Below are 22,580 nucleotides of genomic sequence, written 5' to 3' on the forward strand. Positions count from 1 at the left end.
TTACATCAGTGTCTGTATACGTGTTTATACATGTGTTCATTATGTGTGTGTGTAGCTACAGATTTCACATATATATACACAATATATATAATCATAAATGTATCCAAGTTAGACACTGAAAAAGCATAATTTTTATTTTCAAAATCATGTTTTGTTTCCCTCTTTAGAGTAAATACAGAAAATGTGACTATAACCAGCGATATAACCAAACCAAGCCTCCCCTCACTGCTAAGAGTCAATATCATGCAAAGGTCTGTTTGTGATCCAAACTGTTAGTCACTTTCTACTCTTTAATGTTGTTGAGAAACTAGATCCTGGAAGGGTGATGGGGAACACTTCCCAATCATAGCTGGTTCCTCAGCCCCCCACCGCCCCCCCACCCCCGCAGCGCCCCTCTGATTTGGCACTGACTCAGAGGCGCCAGGAAAGCCAGTTGGGCCTTCCACCCCATCCTGGACCATGGTTGTAAATCAGGTGCGATAATTATTTAAGCAATAAGCACAGCCCATGTTTCTGTAAACAGTGTAATGTTGATCCTCTTACATTCTTTATCTTAAAACAATCCTAACCACATATGGCTCCATGCCTCAGAGTAAAGTTTTCTATGAGAACACTGTGAACCCACCTAATAAACTTAAGCTTTTTCTCAGAAAACTGAACTCCAGTGCACCACAATGTGGAATTTACATCTCAAGGCAAGAAAGCAGTTGATTTTTTTTTTTTTGAAGAAACAAATAGAAAAGAAAGAATAAGAGGAAGGAGAGAAATTGGTACTGCATATAGACTCATGTATAATGTCAGCAGCTTTCAGCTAGATGCATGTCAAGGAGAACAGAAACCACAGCAGGCCCTGAGAACGCGTGGTCTACAGGCACTGAAATGGAGTACCTTTGGTTTCTTGTTTGCTTGTTTTTTTATGAGATGATGAGAGTGTCCAAACCATACTGGCTCTAGTGCCTCAGAGAGAAATTCAACCTTTCGAGGCAGCTGTGGGCACACAGAAACTGCCGCAAACAGGTAACCATCCTATGGCCAGCCTATACCTCTCATGGTGGATCTCGGAAAGGGGTGACCAAAGCAGGGGAGACTGAGATATCTAGAGCCAAACTGTCCCAACTCGTGATTAAATCCACTGAGAAAAGACGGGATTTTCATTGTAATTAAGATATTCCTGCTCTAATTGTATAACATAAGGATAAACTAGATGATTACAGGGTTTGGAGTTTCAATCTTTGCACTTTGAGATGTACAGTGCAAAACAAAAACAAAGCCCCAAATACTTCACTATTACTTGTTTTAAATGACTTTAGCCAGCTTAACACTTTGGAGCTTAATTTTTTGGGTTTGAGTTGATCACTTAAACAACACCCACTGAGAATGCTAGTACAAACTTTAGATAAAAGCTTTAAGAGACAAAAATAAGAAAGAATAAACTAGTTGAATATGGATATTACAATATTTTACCACAGGGCCTACAAACGTAAATGCCTGGAAGAACCAAGCAGGTAGCAAAATGAGTGAAGTAGCTAAGTATAAGACAATAGGGCATAGTGGAGACTGTGGCCACATAGGAGAGAACAGGCTCCACCTTAGGGCATTCACAATTATTTTTAAACATGTATCAAATGTAATGTCCATGGGATAGACATGGGTCACCTGTTATGGATCCACATGCTGCACTTCCACCGTGTGATCCTGCTTGCTCTTAACAACCCAATAACTGGTATATTATTACCAGCGTCCCCTGGAGAAGCCACCGTCAGCTGCCTGCACCACACATACAGTACTCCTCCAGGCTCCTTCCTCCCTGCCGGCACGGCAGCCTTCTACTTCAGACATGGCAGTGCCTGACCCTGCTACCACCAGGGCACGTGAGAGAAGTCACAGCCAACAGGGCCTGAGGGGCTGCAGGGAGGCTTCACAGAAAGGCGTCCTTCCTCATAAATACAGGGGCAAGGAGACAGGAGAAAACGGAGCTTTGGAATGATGGCAGGCCACGCTGTCTGAACGAGGAGGGGACGTCCAGGGTACACAGATGTCCAGGGCCACAGTGAAGGAACCAGTTGTCCTACTGGGGAGGTTACATCAAGCTCCGTACTGTGTAAGCCACACTCAGGTAGGTTTGCCCAAATCAAAATATAACATGCCCACTGAAATGAATGAGAAAAAGGATATTCAGTAGGTTATAGGGCTTATTTAAGGTTTTTCAGCATATGAGTGGCTGAGATGGGACCAAACTCCAGGCCTCTAGATACCAAACTCCATATTCTTCCCAAGGAGCCACAGGCCCTCTTGTTTAATCTAGGAACTTCACTTAACAGATATTTATTGAGCACCAGCTACAAGGCAAGCCCTATTCTAGGGACGCAGAGGGGCCCAGGCAGAGGCCTGGCTTCCTGGAACTGACCATCTACCAGGTGAATAACTAGGTCCCCACTTAAGACGAGCCAGGCCCTGTTCTAAGCACCTGGCAGGTCTGAAGGCACTATTTTAATCCCATTTTAAAGTGGAGAAAGCTGGGCGTGCTGGCAACCCCCACCAGTCTACCTGCAGCTTACAGTCGGCCAAGCTGTCATTCTTCTTGGCACCTGTCTTTATTGGTAGAAAATGTGCAGGGAGGGACCTCAGGGCCATCTCCGTTTGTCTAATTTAAAGAAAAACCGGCCCTAGCACAGTCCAGCTCCTTGGTGATTTAACAAGCTTCTGCAGGACCTCAGTTCGCCTATCTGTTTTGCCCTGATTGCTGAAGAAGTGGCATGGATCAAATACAACAATCATTTGGCTTTAATCAACTGGGAACAAGGCTACATAAGAAAGTGCGGTAAGGAAGCCACAAAGGAAACATGGGCCTAGAGACAGCTTTCTAGTGTGCCTGGCACTTGTCCTGTGTGGCCTGTGAATGGCAGTGGAAGGGGCATACCAGAGTAAGGGAGACGAGGCTGGCCCCAAGCTCAACCACTGATTCGGGGCAGTCATGGAACAGGGCATATCCCAGCTGCTAGCATCAGCGGCAAGTGCATCCCAGCAGACAGGGCAGGGACTCCCAGAGCCCAGCCACAGAGCAGGGGGCAGCCAAAGAAAGCAATCAGCATCAGAGCATTGCGGCGAGGAGCACAGGATGGCCAGAGAGTGGTGGGCCTCAAGGGGGTGAGCCCCAAGTTCAGGGAGGTTGAGGTATAGGCAGGTGAGGGAGGGCCAATGGACGTTGGGGCTGAGGATGGGGTGGGAGTCAAGGTCTGATGGAGGGTTAGGAAGGCATGCAAATTCCAGAGACCAGCATCCTCCTCTGTGTATTTACTCTTCACTGTCAGCACATTAAGGTGGGAGTATAAGGAAGTGGAGGCCATCTGATCAGAAACCAACAGACAGATGACTGAAGACAGGAAAGTCAAGGGCTGCACAAGGAGCCTGAAGAGCAAAGGCCAAGGTGAGGGTGGGACCACTGAGGAAAAGCCAGAAAGAGCAAAGGTGAATTATGGTTAGGGTGCACCATCGGCAGTAACTGGAGTTGCCCCATATCAGGGTAGCAGGTGAGTCAGTGTACTACTGGTGGTACAGACCAGACAAGGCAAAGCAGCACAGAAGGCTGGGGAGCCCTGGGAACACACTTTTCACAAGTTCCCCATTAGTAAGAGACCACAGTGGTGTGGCTTGCACAGTGTAGCACACACAGAGCACTGGATGAATGAGTGCAGAAATGAATGAATAGGAACTGATTTGTTTGAAGAATGACCAGGTGATGGCCCTGGAAGGAAGGGAAGTACCACATTTTGCTTATGTCAGCTATGGGACTAAACAGCACTTCACCAGCATTTGAGAGTAGGAGACAGCACGGGGCCCACACAGCAGTGTGCACCACAGGTGAGTCCATTCTCTCAGGAGAGTGAAAAGCAGAGACTCCTGGGCAGGCCTTTCCTCCGCCCTGCCTCCACCTCTCTTCAATAAATGACAGGCTGCCACCTCCCGGGCTGACTGCCCAGGGCACTGCGAACAGACTGCAGCATGTGCCCATGCTCTGAGACGTGTGAAATACCAAGTAAACAGGGAATCGTTCTTACCTGTCCTGTTCTTTCACACCCAAAACAGCACCTCTGAAGCATTTTTCACACTGCAGGATGGCCCAGAGTGACAAGGACATCAAACAAAGTGAGTAACTTCAGGCTTCCGTGGACACTAATGAACTGCAAGGAACACCTTGACGAATAAATGTGAGCGCTCTGTGCTCATGGACAGCCAGACTCCAGGCCTCCCAAACATGCCGCTCGCTCCAGGAGAAGCTCAGGCAGGTGGGCTGCCCTGCAGCTGGTGACACCCGCCCAGGCTGGGAGGGTTTACACAGAGCTGCAGAGACAACCTGCGTCTGCTGTCGCCAACACCCCTGCCTGGCTCCCGGTAACGTCATCCTACCAGGCTGTTAGGCACTAGATACAGTCTTGAAATGGCTCTAAAAAACAGATTTCTTTGCAAAACAGGTGCCCAGGACTCCTGATAGAAGGGGCCCGCAGAATGAGATGGTGCCTGAAAATTGCTTCCAACAGGATTTGGGGAACTGACGGTGAGAAGTTACAGCTTCTCGCTAATGTCTTCGTATTTCCTCAGAACTCCCAGGAACACCATTGCAGATCTCACTCTTTCTCTTTTTTGAGCCTACTGTACACACACACACACACAAGAGTGCCTCCTTCCTCAAAGGCCCATGGACATAACCTGAAATGTTCATCTTAGCTCTTTAAAGCCTGTCTTCACACTTGGGAAATAAATGGCCCCTTAGATTCTGACAATTTGTCACCTTTGGCATTCCAAGAAGTCAAGGGCAGATACTCTTGTTATTCTCCTCAGATTGCTTCTGAGTGCAGTGGAGGTGCAGTCAGTTGAGAGAGAGCACACCCAAGGCCACGTGCAGCAGCAGCCAGGCTGGGAAGAGTGCCAGGTCTCTGAACTCCTTGCCAAGTGCCCGGCTGACCTGGCCTCCTTTCGGAGCCAATGCTCACCTGGACAGGGGCTTCTGGGGTTGGCAACGGGTCCAGGGCAGCAAACCCTCTCTCTATTCTTGCTAGGGCCATGCCAGGCACAGCCCTGCCTTTGAGTAATTTTAATACTGAATGCTTCCTGCCAGACTGTTCTGTCCTGCATATGAGCAAAACCTAATTAGAGAGTGAAGAAAATAACAAAAGAAAAACTCCAACCTCATGAAGTCAGTTGCTATGATTTTTATAGACCATAGTGTAGATGGAAAAGTTCTGTTCCAACCAACCCCTTGCAAAGATTCCAAGAAAGCCTCATGGTGCAAGTCATAAAGATCAAATGTCTCCTCTGCAATTACACTTTAAAATGCTGCAAGGTGCTACGACTCTGAGGGTGCTGGCCCACACCTGCAGCCCTGGTGATGTCAGGAGGCACAACTGGACAAGCACGGGAAGCTGCCAAGGAAGGACATGCCAACACAGCTCCCTTCCACAAAATGCCCCAAACCCATTAGCCCGTTAACTCATATCAATAGCTTTCAAACTTCCCTCAGTTCAGTGCTCACTGTCTTTCCTGTCAACTCCCACCACCAGTACAAAATGTCCTGACTTTGTCAAATCACTTAAACTGCCCTGTGGGATCATTCTCTCACCCTGCAGCTATTTGAGATCTGAAATGAGCTGATATTTGTCTTGTTGAATAACTAAACATTTCAAGGCAATGTAAAGCTTGCTGTAGAATACATCTATAATAATAAAAGCTTAATATGCTAATTAGACCGGATGTCCTTCTGGACAAAGCCGCAGAGGGTGGGGGCTGCAGCAGAGGCCCCCAAGCATGGTGGTGGCGGGCGGGGGACCGGAGCCAAGGCCCTTGCACGAATTTAGTGCATTGGGCTTCTAGTACATACATATTTGATCAGCAATGAACCTCCTGATTACTGGACTTGCCTGTGCCTTGGTGGTGCATTCTGCTAGACCCCATCAACGGGAGGTAACCGTCAGCACTATCCTGCAGATAATAAACCCAAAGGCACCAGCACAGCACCTAGAGCAGCCAGCTGCCCTTCCATCATGGACTGGGACACCACCATGAGTGGTTTCTTTAGGGAATGAGAGCGGCTTACACTCAAACTCTAGAAGAGGATACTTCCACCTGCTGGTCCAATGCCCATGTGTCAACTTCGCAGAGACTCATTTTGCCTTCAGAACCAGGACATCCCTTGAGCTATTGGAAACCTGTGGGTCTATGACCCTTTGTTTCTCCCTGTGTCTTTCTGCTACTTGCAAGCCAGAGTGGCAGAGGGGGCAAAGGGGAAAGAAGAGAAGGCAAATTCCAATCAGCAAATGCTATTGGCAATAATTTAAGACTACAGAGATGTGAATCTACTGTGAAGTTTTAGACAATCAGTAGAAAACTATTTCCATAGTTATGTCTAGTTGGCTAAGCTATTTTTTTTATTCTTCAGTCGAGGATATGTTTATTGATTTTAGAGAGAGAGGAAGAGAGAGCGAGAAACATCAATGTGAGAGAGAAACATCGATTGGTTACCTCTTGTACGTGCCCCAACCAGGGACCAAACCCGCAATCGGGGTATGTGTCCTGACCGAGAAACAAGCCTGAGACCTTTCAGTGTACAGGATGACACTCCAAACACACTGGCCAGGGCTGGCTAAGCCATATTTTAAAAAGCAATTGTAATGTGTATTGGGGCAGTTCGTGTCATTGAATTGTAAATTGATATAATTTCATAGTGTATGATAATTCTGAAAGCTTTTTATAAATGTTCTTGTGTAATGGAAAACCTGATAGAACATTCGAAGAGAATGTTTCCGTACACACCACAGAGTCTGCCATTATGTCAATTGTCACATTGTGTTATTTTTAAATCAACTCGCTGCTTAATAAGAACATTATGAAGCAAAGTGCACACATGGTACCTAATTTTCATACATTATTAACTCTGCTTGAGGTTTTTGTGGGAATTTTTTTTTTAAATCAAGCAAGCAGGCATCTGTTCCCATCTGAAATCATGCAAGCTAATTTTATTTCTAATTCCCCATTGTTTACGAAAACCCTCTTAGGCGTGCAAAAATAACAGGGGTGGGAGTGGGGTGTTCAGTTGCCTTTCCCATTTTTCTTACTTAGCTACGTCTCCTTTGGTCTACACACTGCACAGCACATGCTGGAACAGCTCCAGCCTTCAGGCCCCAGAGGGAGTTTGTTTTAGGCCATTGAAGGTCATGCTAAGGTGTCTGAGGTCAGCTCACATGTGTGTTTATCTGTCAGTGCAGCTGCCCTAAAATCTCCCAGGTTAGCCCCCTGCAGCAGATGCTGTCAGAGCCTGATGTGTCCCCCAGCCCAGAAGTCACCTGCAGTGTCAGTGGACAACAGCCGGCAAGCCCAAGACTTCTGAGCTGGAGCAGCTGTGTCTCTGCCTGAAAATCCCACCAGGCTCCAGGAGGGTGCTGGGCCTGAGGCAGGGCTGGCCAGAAGTTATCAGGAAGTTACTGCCTCTAGAAGTGATTTCAGTCACTGAAAAATGACAGTTCTGGGGTTCAAACTCCCAGCCTCCTCACCTTCTTGGGCCAATTCTGGGACATGTGCTATACAGTCCCCCAGAGGGTCCCCAGGAATCATCAACCCATGCTTTGCAGGCTTTTGCCCTCCCTGTCTTACCTCTACCCCTCACTGTGCTTCCTGAGAAGACCTCCTAAAATAGCTACCTACAGCTAAATTATGTTACTTTGAGGGAGCCCAAACCAGAAACATTTTAATGATTTGAAGTAAGCCATGTTTTTTGTTTGTTTGTTTTGTTTTTTATTGTTTAAAGTATTACATATGTCTCCTTTTTCCCCCATTCAACCCCTCCCTGGCCACCCCCACCCCCCAGGACAAGCCTCCACTGCCCCAGTGTCTGTGTCCATTGGTTAGCTAATACTAGAGGCCTGGTGCACGGATTCGTGCACCGGTGGGGTCCCTCAGCCTGGCCTGTGGGGATCGGGCCGAAACCAGCAGTCCAACATCCCCCAAGGGGTGCCAGAGTGCGAGAGGGCACTCTGCAAAGTTGCTGTCGCTCGGCTGCTCCTGCATTGACCATCTGCCCCCTGGTGGTCAGTGAACATCATAGCTACCAATGGTCAGCCGGTCGCTTAGGCTTTTATATATATAGATGCATGCATACAAGTACTTTGGTTGATCTCTTACCCCGCTACCCCATCCTCCCCTGCCTTCCCTCTGAGGTTTGACAGTCTGTTCAGTGTTTCTCTGTCTCTGGATCTATTTTTGTTCACCAGTTTATGTTGTTCATTATTTTCCCCAAATGAGTGAGACCATGGGATATTTGTTTTTTTCCGACTGGCTTATTTCACTTAGCATAATGCTCTCCAGATCCATCCATGATGCTGCAAATGGTAAAAGTTCCTTCTTTTTTATAGCAGCATAGTATTCCATTGTGTAGTTGTACCACATTTTTTTAATCCACTCATCTGCTGATGGGCACTTAGGCTGTTTCCAAATCTTAGCTATTGCAAACTGTGTTGCTATGAACATAGGGGTGCATATATCCTTTCTGATTGGTGTTTCTGATTTCTTGGGATATAGTCCTAGAAGTGGGTTTACTGGGTAAAATGGGAGTTCCATTTTTAACTTTTTGAGGAAACTCCATACTGTTTTCCACAGTGGCTGCACCAGTCTGCCTTCCCACCAGCAGTGCACAAGGGTTCCTTTTTCTCCACATCCTCGTCAGCACTTGTCGTTTGTTAAGCCATGTGTTTTAAAAATATTTTTTATTGATTTCAGAGAGAAAGGGAGAGGGAGAGAGACTGAAACATCATTGATGAAAGAAAATCATTGATCAGCTGCCTCCTGCACGCCCCACACTAGGGATTGAGCCTGCAACCCAGGCATATACCCCAACTGGGAATCGAACCATGACGTCCTGGTTCATAGGTTGAAGCTCAACCACTGAGCCACACTGGCTGGGCTGAAGTAAGCTACATTTTAATGTGATTATTCATTATGCATTACTTGTTTGATAACTGGTCCTTTCTTAACCAGAATTCTATACTGGTTTACATTCCTAGACACTGGAGGGCAATGGCAGTGGTCAGGACTACCCCCACTGCAGGCATTGAAAGATGCTGCAACACAAGGAGACAACTGAGCAAGTTTGAGTATAATCCTGTGACATCTTATTATATATGCTAACTAGTGACCCACTGCACGGATTCGTGCACACTGAAAGGAAATTAATTAGAAGGTGGCCAGCGGGGCGGGATTGGAAGACTGGCCGAGACGGGCTGGACACACCCTGGAGCCAACCTCCCGTGATCCCTTTCCGGCCAGCCACAGTGGCGCCATGGCTCAAAGGGTGTCTGTGGAGTGAGCAGGGTCCCTCCTGCAGGTGGGGTCCCTAGGCCTGGCCTGCGGGGATTGGGCTGAAACTGGCTCTCCGACATCCCCCAAGGGGTCCTGGAGTGCAAGAGGGAACTCTGCAAAGTTGCTATCATACAGGGTGTGGAACACAAGTGTGCAGTAAACCAGATAGTGCCCCAGCAACAACATAACCCACAGCCGAAGATGGAATCGCATGGCCCTGCAAGAAATCTGACTCCCTCCTCTCTGGTTTCGGAGTGTGTCACCTGATAACTACCACTACCAAGTCACTGCAACTCGCAGCTCCTGCGTTGAGCATCTGCCCCTTGGTGGTCAGTGCGTGTCATAGCTACTGGTCGGATGGACACTTAGCATATTAGCCTTTTATATATATAGATTCTGTGAAAACTGGTCACCCCTATCCATGGCAAACTCCTATTCTAGCAGCCAGAATTTTTGTTATGTTGCACTCCATTTTCTAACCCTATTGGAAAGCAAGGTATTGACTGAATTTCTTATATTTCCCAATTTTCATCACACCTGTGGCCTGGGCTTTTTCTCTGATGGGGGCTAATTCCAAAATTTCAAGAGTTACAGGAGGGAAGTAACCATTTCCCCTCCTCTAACAGAGAAGCAATGGACCATGGCATTTGAAAGGCCAGAGACTAGCCTTCTTCCACTCCACACACCAAGTAAACGGCTTCTCCTCTCCTGTGTGCATTTATTGCTCCATAGACCATAAGCTACCTGAAGACAGAAATAACAAGCAACTATCTAGTCAACAGCTATGTTAGACTTAAGTCAACATCTATCACACTGCTGGCACATGTCTGGTTAATAATTGTGAACTGTAGCAAAGTTTAAGGAGAGACTAAAACATTTCAGTTTTGGTATTCCAATGCATAATTGGTAACAGAAAACTGTTCATGGGCATTTTAAACTAATAGTGTTCTTTAAATGATTCAAAATGCTCCTTCAATTTGCAAGTCTTAAAAAGGAGGGGTGGGGTTCTTTCCTCTGCCCCCCTTGGTCTATATGCTGTACAAATGCCAACAAGCACATTTGAACATTGAAGAATTATTGTGCAAAACAACGTTAATCCAGAAAAAAGGAAGATCTAGGACTCGGAAAAACAGTGGACATGACCCGGAAGATAAATCAAGGCTAGCCGTAGGCAAGATGCTTGGCAGCCAGGGGAACAACCATTCCCCAGAGGGGCATGGTGAGACCCTAGGCAGTGGTTCTCAACCTTCCTAATGCTGCGACCCTTTAATACAGTTCCTCATGTTGTGGTGACCCCCAACCATAAAATTATTTTCGTTCCTACTTCATAACTATAATTTTGCTACTGTTATGAATCGTAATGTAAGTATCTGATATGCAGGATGTATTTTCTTTGTTCACGACCCACAGGTTGAGAACCGCTGCGAGAGGCTGAGCTCCCACAAAAAGGCCTCTAGAGAGAACGCCTGGGACACACAGGTTTGGGAGCAAGAGGTATAAATACAATACTTTCAGCAAGATTTCAAGAAGAAAAGAAAGACAAGTACACACTTCCCAGGAAAGCAAAAGGCTGAACAACAAAAACAAAAAAAAAATCATAGGATACAACTTGGCTTAGTGGTAACTAACAGTTATAGAGTCACAGCAATATAAATAATTTTTACTGATTCAATTAAAATAATGATATCATAATACTGGAAACTTGGAGGGGGTAGGGAGTGAATAGTGCTAAGACCCCATCTATAGTAATATGAAATAAATAATGTCAGAATTGAATACATCAAGAAATAGTAAACGTTTATTATTTAGGCGTAGAAAAGAAAGTACACAAAAAAATAGCTTAAAAAATGTCAAAGGTGCTTGTTTGTGGGGGAGAGGACAGGAATGGGGAAAAACAGGTGAAGGAGTTCTTTCACATGACAAGCCTTTAAATATTATATAACTTTAATTGTGTAGTTATTTAATAAATAATCTAACATTTGTTTTAAGAAAGAAACCATACAGTAAATGTAGGTAGTAACAGGTCCAATACTATAGAAAAAATTAATGATTCAGAAAAATCAGCTCATGCAATTCTTCCAATACTTGAAGTAAAAGACAATACGTAAAAAGAGCAGAGACTTAGAAGTCACCTGTAGAACAGGAATTGCCAAAAAAAAAAAAAAATCAAAGCAGATACAGAAAAGGCAATAAGCAAAGATGTCATTCAGGAGGACATCCCATGGACAACCAAAGTCTCAAGGATATCCTGGAAGGGCCAACCACCAGGAAAATTTAGGAAAAGAAATCCATACAGAGGGCACCCATCTTCTCTTCCATACCACTAAATGCCAGCAGAGAACAAGGACACAGTCAAACGCTACCCAGCTGTGTGTTGGATGAATGAATGAGTGACAACAGACAGAAGGGCAGACAGAAGAAGGAAGGAAGAAAGCCAACCAACCACCAGGACGATAATGCCATCTGAGAGTAAAAGATAGAGACCCCAATAGTCCATATCAACCAGGACATTCTCAAAAATGCAAGTATTCAGAAAGTATTGTGGCCATTCCCATCCTTAAAAATAAATGTGTAAATAAATTACCCACAGAACTCTAGCCTCTTGAGAGAATAATAAAGGAAATTATGCTAAGTAACGTAAGCAATAAAACGATACAAGTTCCAAAACTAATTGGTGAGTAAGAAAATATAAAATGCAAACAAGATTATTAAACAAACTTATTGAGATCTCAAATCCAGACTCACAATGTGAAGAGATGCAAAATGCCTAATAAGCTTATGAAAGAAGAGTTCAACTTCATTAGCAATTAAATTGATGCAAACAAAAATAATGATATAATTCATGATTCATCAAGTTGACATGGATTAAACAATGATAATAGTTTTGCAAGGGTTTGAGGAAAGAATCATTATATGTTGGTAATGGAGAGTGTACCTAGTAAATTTGGACCTCGGGGACACAATTAGGCAATGCACATTTCAAAGCACTAAGTATATATACATCACATCCCCAATTTTACCTTTTGGAATTGATCTTGTGGAAAATAAATGGCTTCGTGCACAAGGATACATGCAAACAACATTCATAGCATTGGTCTGTACAATAGTAAAAACTGTGCAGCAATCTAACTGTACATAAAAAGGGATTTCTTTATGAGACATTCTCGACAGACTGATTTATCATTTGAGGTGTTACTATGGAAAATTTATGGTTGCAGTAATCAAAAACTAGAATTCCCATTTCTTCATCATTAAAAAAAGAGAGAAGGCGCGTGCTCTCTCTCTCTCTAGAGCAGCGGTTGCCACTGATGGTCCGTGAGGTCTGAAAGGTCGGCGACCGCTGCTCTAGAGCACACCCGCGGCTTCTTCCTTCAGGTGTGCATCTTTGCTTTTTCCTCCTAAGCTCTAAGGTTCCTCACGAGACTTGAAAACAGGAGAGCAGCAAGCAAACCCCTGAACTTGCCTCCAAGGGCCCTTCTCCTGCCCCTGTTACTTGTTTCCTGAGCCCACACAGCCCAGCTGTCTCACTACTTCGGTCTCTGTGCTTTTCTAAAAGACCAAGGCAGCTCTCTGAGCAGCCTGTTCGATTCTTCTCTTCGAGTATACTTTCACTTTGCTTGCTAAATGAACATTCTCTTGCACTAGGAGGGAAAAAAGAGGAAATTTGGGGAAACAGTATAAATTCAGCTCTGAGGGCCTGTCTGGTGGTGGAGGTTGCTGAAACATCACAGCACACACAGCAAGGCCGAGCCTAACAGAAAGAAGTGAAGTGTAGCCCAGCCAGCGTGGCTCAGTGGTTGAGTGTCGACTATGAACCAGGAGGTCACAGTTCGATTCCTCATTGGGGCACATGCCTGGGTTGTGGGCTCAATCCCGTGTGGGGCATGCAGGAGACAGCAGATCAATGATTCTCTCTCATCGTTAATGTTTATATCTCTCATTTTTCCTTCCTCTCTGAAATAAAGATTTTTTTTAAGTGAGGTGCAGAAAGATAGCATTTGACAAGGCCCTTGAACAAGGAAGCCAGACACTGCTGCTTGGTGACACACATGAGCTAGGAGCCACTTTGAGAGAGAGGAACGGGATGATCAACACAGAAGGCAGGACAGTGGTGGTCTCTGGGCTGGTGGGGCAGGAGACACTTGTGAAGACAGGAAACAGGAAGCCTCTGGGACAGCTGATGCTCTAATCTAAATTGAGAGGCAGATCCTTGGGCATTCATCCTATCGTTATGCTTTTTATATATATACTAGAGGCCCAACGCACAAAATTCGTGCAAGAGTAGGCCTTTCTTCCCCCAGCTGCCAGCACCAGCTTCCCTCTAGCACCCGGGCTTCCCTATGGCTGCTGGCAGGCACCCGGGACCCAGGCTTCCCTCGCAGCCCCAGCTTCATCCAGAAGGTTGTCTGGAAGGATGTCTGGAAGGACATCTGGCCTAATTAGCATATTATGTTTCTATTATTATAGACTAGAAGTCCGGTGCATGAATTCATGCACAGGTGGGGTCCCTCGGCCTGGCTGGCGATCAGGCTGATCAGGGCTGTCTTGCCCAGTCCCGATCAGGGCTGATGGAGGCCAGCCAGCCAGGAAGAAACTGTGGAAGGGCTCCAGGGCGTGTCTGGCCCATCTCACCCAGTCCCGATCGGCCAGACCCCAGCAGCAGGCTAACCTACTGGTCAGGGCATCTGCCCTCTGGTGGTCAATGTGCATCATAGCGACTGTTCGAGTGGTCAAACAAATGGTGGACTGATCAGTTGGACACTTAGCATATTAGGCTTTTATATATATAGACTAGAGGCCCAGTGCACAACATTCGTGCACTTGGGGGGGAGGGGCATCCCTCAGCCCGGCCTGCGCCCTCTCACAGTCCAGGACCCCTCGGGAGATGTCCGCCTGCCGCAGAGACTGGAGAGACTCCCACTACCACTGCGCTCGCCAGCCATGAGCCTGGCTTCTGGCTGAGCAGCGCTCCCCCTGTGGGAGCGCTGGTGGTCAGGGTGCAGCTCTTGCGTTAAGCATTTGCCCCCAGTGGTCAGTGTGCATCATAGCAACCAGTCATTCAGTCAATTTGCATATTAGGATTTTATTATATAGGACTAGGGGCCCAGTGCACGAATTCGTGCACCTTGAAAGGAACTGTGGGCCACAAGGCCGCTGTAGGCACAGGGGCGGGTCTCAGCCCATCCTCCGAGACCCTGCTGGCCCCTCCCACTGTGCCTCCAGTCCCCTGTCTGCCAGCAGCCACGCTCCCGCTGCCACCACTCCCACAGCTGACGGCACCAGCCCCGCTCACACTCGCTAACGGCATGGATCAACTGGGGCCAGTGCTAGCAGCGGGTGCGAGGGGGGCCAGCACCATCAGTGGGTGCAAGCAGCAGCTGCTGCCCTGATCACCCCTCAAGAGCAGGGGGAGGTGAAAAAGCCCTCAGGGGCGATCAGGGCCGGCAGCTGCCGCTCGCACCCACTGATGACTCCGAGTGATCAGGACCGGCGCCAGGCAATGGCAGCGGGTGCGAACAACAGCTCTGGTGCCGGCTGCGGGTGTGAGCAGGGCCGGCACTGACAGCAGGTGCAAGTGCTGGGCGGGACTGCAGTGCGCAGGAGCAAAGAATTTTCAGTAACCACCAGAGGCTCACCCTGATGACAGTGACCGGTGCCCTGTGTTGGTCTGGTGCCCTGCTCACCTGCTCCACCATCCCACCGCGGCCAACACCCACCATGTGCCACACACACACCCCCTGGTGGTCAGCGCACGTCATAGCAATCGATTGTTTGGTTGTTCGGTTGTTCTGGTTGTTCCGCCGTTTGGTCTATTTGCATATTAGCCTTTTATTATATAGGATGTGTGCTGCAGAATTCTTCAGCTATCAAATATTATACAATAAAATATTCTTAAAACACGTGAGTGATGACACTTCATTTCCAGTCATACCTTTGCCCAAACAGCTCCAACAATCTGACTTGCCTCCAAACAGAAATCTGAAGAGAACAAGTCTACTATTGATTACAAACTTACAATTCTCAAGTAGGCAGCCTGTCAGAGAAGAGAAAGTACTCTTCAATAGTGTTATGACACGTGTGTGAATTTCATAGAAACCTCAGTTCTGAGTGCCCTTGTTTAATCTCAGGATCCATATGTACATACCCCACTGGGAGCCAGAGATGTAGCAGGCAACTTTATTAGAAATCTAACATTAGTTATCATTGTCACTTATTTCTAAAAAGAAATGTTAGCACACCACCACAAAACTCTCATGGATTCCATTTCTGTGGGAGAAAAATCTACACTAATAAAAGAGAAACATGGTAATTAGCGTACAACCGCTACCCTTCCATTGGCTAATCAGCATATCCTTATGCAAATTAACTGTCAGCCAAGATGGCGGCCGGCAGCCAGGCAGCTGGAAGCGAACATGAGGCTTGCTTGCTCCAGGGACTGCAGACTCCACCGTTCCCCGCCTGACTTGCTGGCCTCTGAGTTGCAACTCTAAGCAACTATGTACTATGTTGCAAATGTAGAAGCTAAACAAAACACCAGAAACCAGCTTTCAGCCTGCCGGGATCTCAGAGCTGAAGTTATACATTGTTTCAATTATAGAATGGCAAACAAACCAGATCGAAGCCTCAGAGCTAGAGCCAGAGCTAAAGCTGGCCCAGAATAAAATTTAAAAAAGAGGAAAAAAAGGAGCAGTTGGGAGCTTCAGTCAACAACCGCCAGCCTGAAAGCAGCCTTCAGCCCCTCACCCAGACTGGCCAGGCACCCCAGTGGGGACCCCCACCCTGAAGGGTGTGTGACCAGCTGCAAACAGCCATCATCCCCTCATCCAGGCTGGCCAGGCACCCCAGTGGGGACCCCCACCCTGATCCAGGACACCCTTCAGGGCAAACCAGCCGGCCCCCAGGCCTCTATCCTATATAGTAAAAGGGTAATATGCCTCCCAGCACCTGGATCAGCGGAGCCACGAGGCCTCTTGGCACCAGATCAGCGTGACAGGGGGCAGCGCCCAAACCCCCTGATCGCCCTACAGCTCTGTGTGTGACAGGGGGCGGGGCCACAACCTCCCTATCCGCCCTGCTCTGTTCTGACAGGGGAAGGCGCCCCAACCCCTTGACGGGCCCTGCTCTGTGTGTGACGGGGTAGAGCCATAACCTCCCCATCGGCCCTGCCCTGAGTGTGACAGTGGCGGCGCCCCAACCCCCTGATCGGCCCTGCTCTGTGGGTGATAGAGGGCGGCGCCCCAACCCCCTGATCCGCCCTGCTCTGTGTGTGACAGGGGGTGGTGCCCTAACTCCCCTATCGGCCCTACTTTGTGCGTGACAGTGGGGAGCTCCCCAACCCCCTGATGGGCCCTGCTCTGTGCGTGGCAGGGGGCAGCGCCCCAACCCCCTGATTGGCCCTGCTCTGTGCATGACAGGGGGTGGCGCCGCAACCTCCCAATCGACCCTGCCTTGAGTGTGACAGGGGGCGGTGCTCCAACCCCCCAATCGGCCCCACCCTGAGTGTGACTGAGAGTGGCATCGCAACCTCCCAATCCGCCCTGCTCTGTGCATGACAGGTCGGCACCCCAACTCCCCAATCGGCTCTGCTCTGAGCCTGACCAGGGGCTGCACCTAGGGATTGGGCCTGCCCTCTGCCACCCAGGAGCAGGCCTAAGCCAGCAGGTCGTTATCTCCTGAGGGGTCCCAGACTGCGAGAGGGCACAGGCCGGGCTAAGGGACCCCCCTCCCCCCCAAGTGCACAAATTTTTGTGCACTGGGCCTCTAGTGTATTTATAAAAACATTAGCTTTTTGGTACAAACAAAAGCTGCTCTAACCAACTCCAAGATATCTTCATCATCGGCCCAACTCATTTTCAGAATGCCATCAGGAACTATCACCTCCTGACACAAGGTTCATTCACAATGAAATTCAAGGATAGATGCAATGCTCACAGCCATCTTACTATTTTGATCCTCCTGCTTCAAACTGTACCTGGGAGTACAGTTCAGGTGCTTTTCCTAACACGTCAGCCCTGCTCTGAGCTATGAGAAAAACCTGTCACATCCTAAACAGGTCTGCTATCAAGTTTCTTATGCAAATAAGGCCCCCCAAATAGTTGACATCATAAGGCCAAATCACTTGGATATTCTGCTTCCCTCTACTGTCCAGATTCCCACATCCAGACACCAACACAGAGGGGCTGAGCAGCAACAACTTGTTTGGAAATGGGACTGGTCTCTAGCTATTCCAAGATGCTCCAAGCATGTCCTGGAAGCTGGTTGGAAAGGCAGAATCTCAGGCCAACTGGACCTGCAGGATCAGAATCTTTGCTGAAACAACTGCCCCCTCAAGGGGTTCATGTGCACCCTAACCTTTGAGAAGCAATGGACTAGATGGCTCACTGTAAACTGAGGTCACAGAGGGAGCACAGTTCTCAATTACACTGCAGCGAGGGACTGATGAAGGGTTGTTGGAAGAGGAACTCCCATCCCCCAGCCATGCCATGCTGCTGTCACAGACCAAAAAGCCAACTCATTGTGACTGTCTTCCATCTTCCCACCCTCCAGTGGAACCTTTAGCCAGCTCATCCCACCAGCCTGGCCTCAGGGCCCTTCTGGTGCCCTGATGGGTTTCTACAGTCCAGCAAGTGGTCTAAGCCAGACAGGGAGGCTGAGGGACCAAGAGAGCGTTGTCAGACTCCAAGTCAAGGAAGGGCCAAATACGAACCCCTCTGGCTGGGCCTCTACCCATGGTCTCCCTACACACACACACACACACACTGGTCCAAGCTCTTGCTCTCTTTCCTATCGTTCACTTTCGGTAAACACCCCTCTTCTACATTAACCTGCCCCCTGCCCTACCTGAGGCCACCTCTCCCATATGGACACTGCTCCCCCAGCGGCCCCAGTGCAGGACTTCAATCCACCATGCCCTCCTGCCCACCACCCAAAATGAGCCTGCTTCCTCCTATTCCCCTCCTTCCACTGTTCCAAGCCATATCACCCCCACTGAGGAGAGTCTTTTTTGGCATTCATAGCCTGGGTCCACACAACCTTCTATCCCCCTTCTCTGGCTTCCACAGAGCCCCTATCACAGTCTCTGTCCAAAGCCTTGCTGTCACTCTGAGCAACACTATTTCCAATCAGGTCCCATCCCTCAAGGTTCGTCGGCCACCTCACTTCAGCACCATCCCCACCACCCAGAAGTGCTCACCATCAGAAAAGTTAGAACCCAATATTCCACTCTCTTAGCCATCAGCTCCCACTCTTTGGTTCTCTAAAGCTCTCCATTTCATCGCTCACTCAGTCCTGGCCTCCTCCTCCTCCAGCCAGCCACACTGCTCATGGGAAACCTCTCTTTGACCACTATGGCTAGCTTCTAGCCATTTTCAAAAAAGCAAAACCTCCATGGAAAGGAGATTCTAGGCCCTTCACACTACTGTCAAGGGTAGTTCCATTTTATCTGGGCTCTGCATGGGATTTTGGCTAAAACACAAGATTCCACACCTTAAGAAGTCTGAAAAAAAATTTACAGAAATTATTGTAACTACCCAACATACTCCTGGCCCCTTCTTGTACCCTTCAATCTATCCTGCACTAAGCTCAAGTGATGTAGTCAAAATGCCATTTAGTGGCCTATAAACATTACTCCTTAGCAGCATTATTCATAATAAGCAAAAAGTGGAAACACAAATTTCCATCAACTGATGAATGAATAAATTTAATGTGGTATAGCCATACAATGGAATAGTATTCAGAAAAGAAAACAATAGTGAAATACTAACACATCCTACAACATGGATGAACACTGAAGACATTATGCTAGGTGAAAGAAGCCAGACACAAAAGGTCACATACCGCATGATTCCATGTCTGAAATGTCCAAAACAGGCAAATATATTGAGATGGAAAAGAGATCAGCTACTGCCTGAAGCTGGGGAACATGTGGGAATGTGGAGTGATAGATAAGGGTGAAGGGCTTCTGTCTGCAGTGCTGGGGGTATTCTAAAATCCACTGTGGTGATGGCTGCACGACTCAGAATACACTAAAAGTCACTGAGGTGTACACTGTAGGTGGATAAAGTGTATGGTATGTGAATGACATCTCAATGAAACTGTTTAAAAAATAAAGTCTCTCCCCATTTAGAACTCTTCAAGAGCTTCCCATTTGCTAGGGGACCAAGCCAACACTCCTCTGCATGTTACAGAAAAGTCTCCATGAGCTGGCCTCAGACTGCTTCACTAGTTTTATTTCCCACCTACCCTCACCTTGCCTTTTGTGCTGTAGGAATTCCAGACTATGCCCACCCCACTCCACCATCCTGTTTTGCCCAGCTCTAAATTCAGGCTTGGACTTTCCTGTCACCCTATCCTCATCATCTTCAAAGGTTCATCTCCAGCATCCTGGTTTTCTCTCAGAGCTGAGCTGAGGGCTCCTCTTTCCAGGGTCTCAGTGCAATTTCAGCTGTACCCGCACCCCAGGAGCTCAGGGAGCATCCAGTCTGGCGTGTAGCTCCAGAACTCACTGTTAGGAGCTTCTACCTCGGGCTCTGACCAGGACTACATACACGAGTCCTGGGCCCTAAACTGCACCTTGCCACAACACACCTGTGAAGGGCCACACCATCACTCTGCTCATTACCACCGCCACAGGCCCCAGCACACAGGAGTCCACACACTATCCTCACCGGATGGCCAAGGCCACCAGAAATGCAAAGATTTGCAGCCACAGTCTCCAGCATTTCATTTCCTTTTCTGGGAAAGATGAAGTCAATTTCAAGTCCCTTCTGGCCCCCACTGCAGGAAAACATTTTGTTCCCATCTCCTTTGTCTGTACTGGCCTTCAGGCTCTGACTGAGCATGAAACTGGGGACAATAAGACCTGCAGAGGCTGGGATCCAGGATAGGCCTGGGTACTGGAACCAGAGGCGTCTTGCTAAAGCCCTAGACCAGTGGTTCTCAACCTTCTGGCCCTTTAAATACAGTTCCTCATGTTGTGATCCAACCATAAAATTATTTTCGTTGCTACTTCATAACTGTAATGTTGCTACTGTTATGAATCGTAATGTAAATATCTGATATGCAGGATGGTCTTAGGCGAACCCTGTGAAAGGGTCGTTCGACCACCAAAGGGGTCACGACCCACAGGTTGAGAACAGCTGCCCTAGACAACAGACATTGGTATATATCACTCCCAGGAATTTGGCCGAATGGCCAGGAGTATCAGCAGCCCAGTCCCTCTTTGAGGCACTGAAGGTACTGCCTGTTTAAACAGATCTTCTAATTGAAGTAAGAAACAAGTTTGTTCTGAGGAAAAAATTTTAAAACTCCTCCAGGACTTAGGTATTAATTCAAATTAATACTCTCAACTGCTCCCGGCTGTGCAGGACAATGAGAGAAGGGGTCAGAGTTCTCCTAAAGGACACCCTCACTGGGCCCAACCCAGAGGATGGCCAGTAACCCGCTGCCTCCAGCTTGGTTAACGCAGCACTAAAGGAAGCAGAATCGATTAAACCCATCACCCAGGATCTGCTCTTAATCAGCCCATTTATAAGCCAGGAATCACTGAATTAACAAAGGAGAAAAAACATTTTTTCTAATTAGTCTACTTGTGAATAGTAGAGGCAAGGAGAAGTTCTAAAATTAGGTCCAAGCAGAAGAGAACTTTAAAGTAAAAATCATTATCCCTGCAGCAAGAAGTGATGGCACAGAATATGGGGATTCATGCCAATGAGAACAGCTTCAACATGAGTCACACAGTGATGCATGAGAACATGAGGCCTAATGACATGGTATCTCAGGTTAAAGGTGAATATATAAATAAACCCACAGCTTAGAAATGGGAAAATCAAAAAGATTATTTGGTCCAAAAATACACATCTAGTACAGATTTCTGATTTCACAGGCTAGGAAACTGGCACCAAAGAGGTTAAGTTATTTGACACAAAAACTCTCTGTACTCACCTGCTAGCCCCCTTTCACATCCTTTCTTTCAAGTCTTACAATGATCTGGGAGGGCAGGTAGGCCTCACAATCATCCCATTTGATAGATGGGTAAACTGAAATTCAGAGAGCTCCGCACCGTCCCAGTTTCACAATTCTAGGTAGAGTAGAGGTTTGAGGTCAAGCTCCCTTGGTCTAGACCAGGACTCTAGATGAGAACCCAGACCATGATGAGGTATTGACAGATCACCCACATCAAGACAATGAAAACATCTAATAATGACCCACACTATCTACAACCGTGGCAGGTCCAGAAGGGGATGCAACCAAGGAAGACAGAGCCTGCCCTGAGGAAGACAAGGATTTCATGGTCTTAGGAAGAGCCCGTAAGAATGGGTTATAGCCCATATTAGCAAGATACTATCTCAGTCTAGAGAAAGAGCATGTTCAGTGGACCAGAGATAAGTGAAAGTAAAAAAATGTCCTGGGATGACACAATGCTGGAACTGAGGAGTAAAGAGCGCTGTGGTCAGATGCTAAAGATGTGGACCCCCCAAATCCTTGGTCCTGCTCTAAGGACCTGTCTAGTCTGTCTGGACCAGAAACACCAGGGCAGCTCAACCAACCACTCTTGTGGCCACTGTGACCCATTCCCCAGATCTTAAACACAGAGTGTAATGTTCCCAAAGGCAGTGTGCCATGCTGCTGGGCTAGTTCATCCAAAAAACTGGAGAGTTGAGTCCTCACCCACACATAGGGACCCTGGGAAGACTTTGACAAGAGGATGTTTCTGAAGGAGAAAGGAGGCTTGGGGGGGGGGGGGGGGGGGGGAGGGCGCGGGCGGCTGTCTAGAATTCATTTTTGTATTGTCAGTAGGAGCTTACAAAGTCAGACACTTCATGAAACAGCTCTCAAAATGCCAAGAAGACATGCACTAGGAAGAAAGAGCATCTGGAAGAGGCGCACAAAAAGGCATCTTTCAAAGAGTGACCTCTGCAAAGGATGCCCAGTGTGCCAGCCTCGGCAGGAGGCCACCGAGGGGCAGCAAAGGCTGCAATGAGCTCTGAGAACAGCTCCCCTGCAGCCAAGGCCCAAGGAATACCAGAAACACTGGGGAAATGGAAATCCTGGGGCGGGGAGGGAAAGGGAACGCATTAAAACGGTAATCCCATTACAGGGAGATCTAGTGACAGTTAAACCACGAGAGCGCTGCCAGACCCCTCTGCTGAAATTGGTACCTTATGTGGTGTGGCGAGGAGGGAGGTCTGTACGGGAAGGAACTTCAGATGGACTGAAGAAAGAAAAGACTACAG

The 22,580-nt window shown here is 47.6% G+C and overlaps 1 protein-coding gene across 1 annotated transcript in view; it reads right to left on the reverse strand.

Annotated features, from left to right (window-relative positions):
- The window catches only part of DTD1 (D-aminoacyl-tRNA deacylase 1), a 151,362-nt gene that overhangs the window by 14,751 nt on the left and 114,031 nt on the right, over positions 1-22,580 (reverse strand). The gene's annotated exons all lie outside the window — the stretch shown is intronic.

The sequence above is a fragment of the Myotis yumanensis genome, unplaced genomic scaffold (assembly GCF_028538775.1).
Source record: "Myotis yumanensis isolate MYYU_CA2020_CCGP unplaced genomic scaffold, mMyoYum1.0.hap1 SCAF_7, whole genome shotgun sequence".
Taxonomy (NCBI): domain Eukaryota; kingdom Metazoa; phylum Chordata; class Mammalia; order Chiroptera; family Vespertilionidae; genus Myotis; species Myotis yumanensis.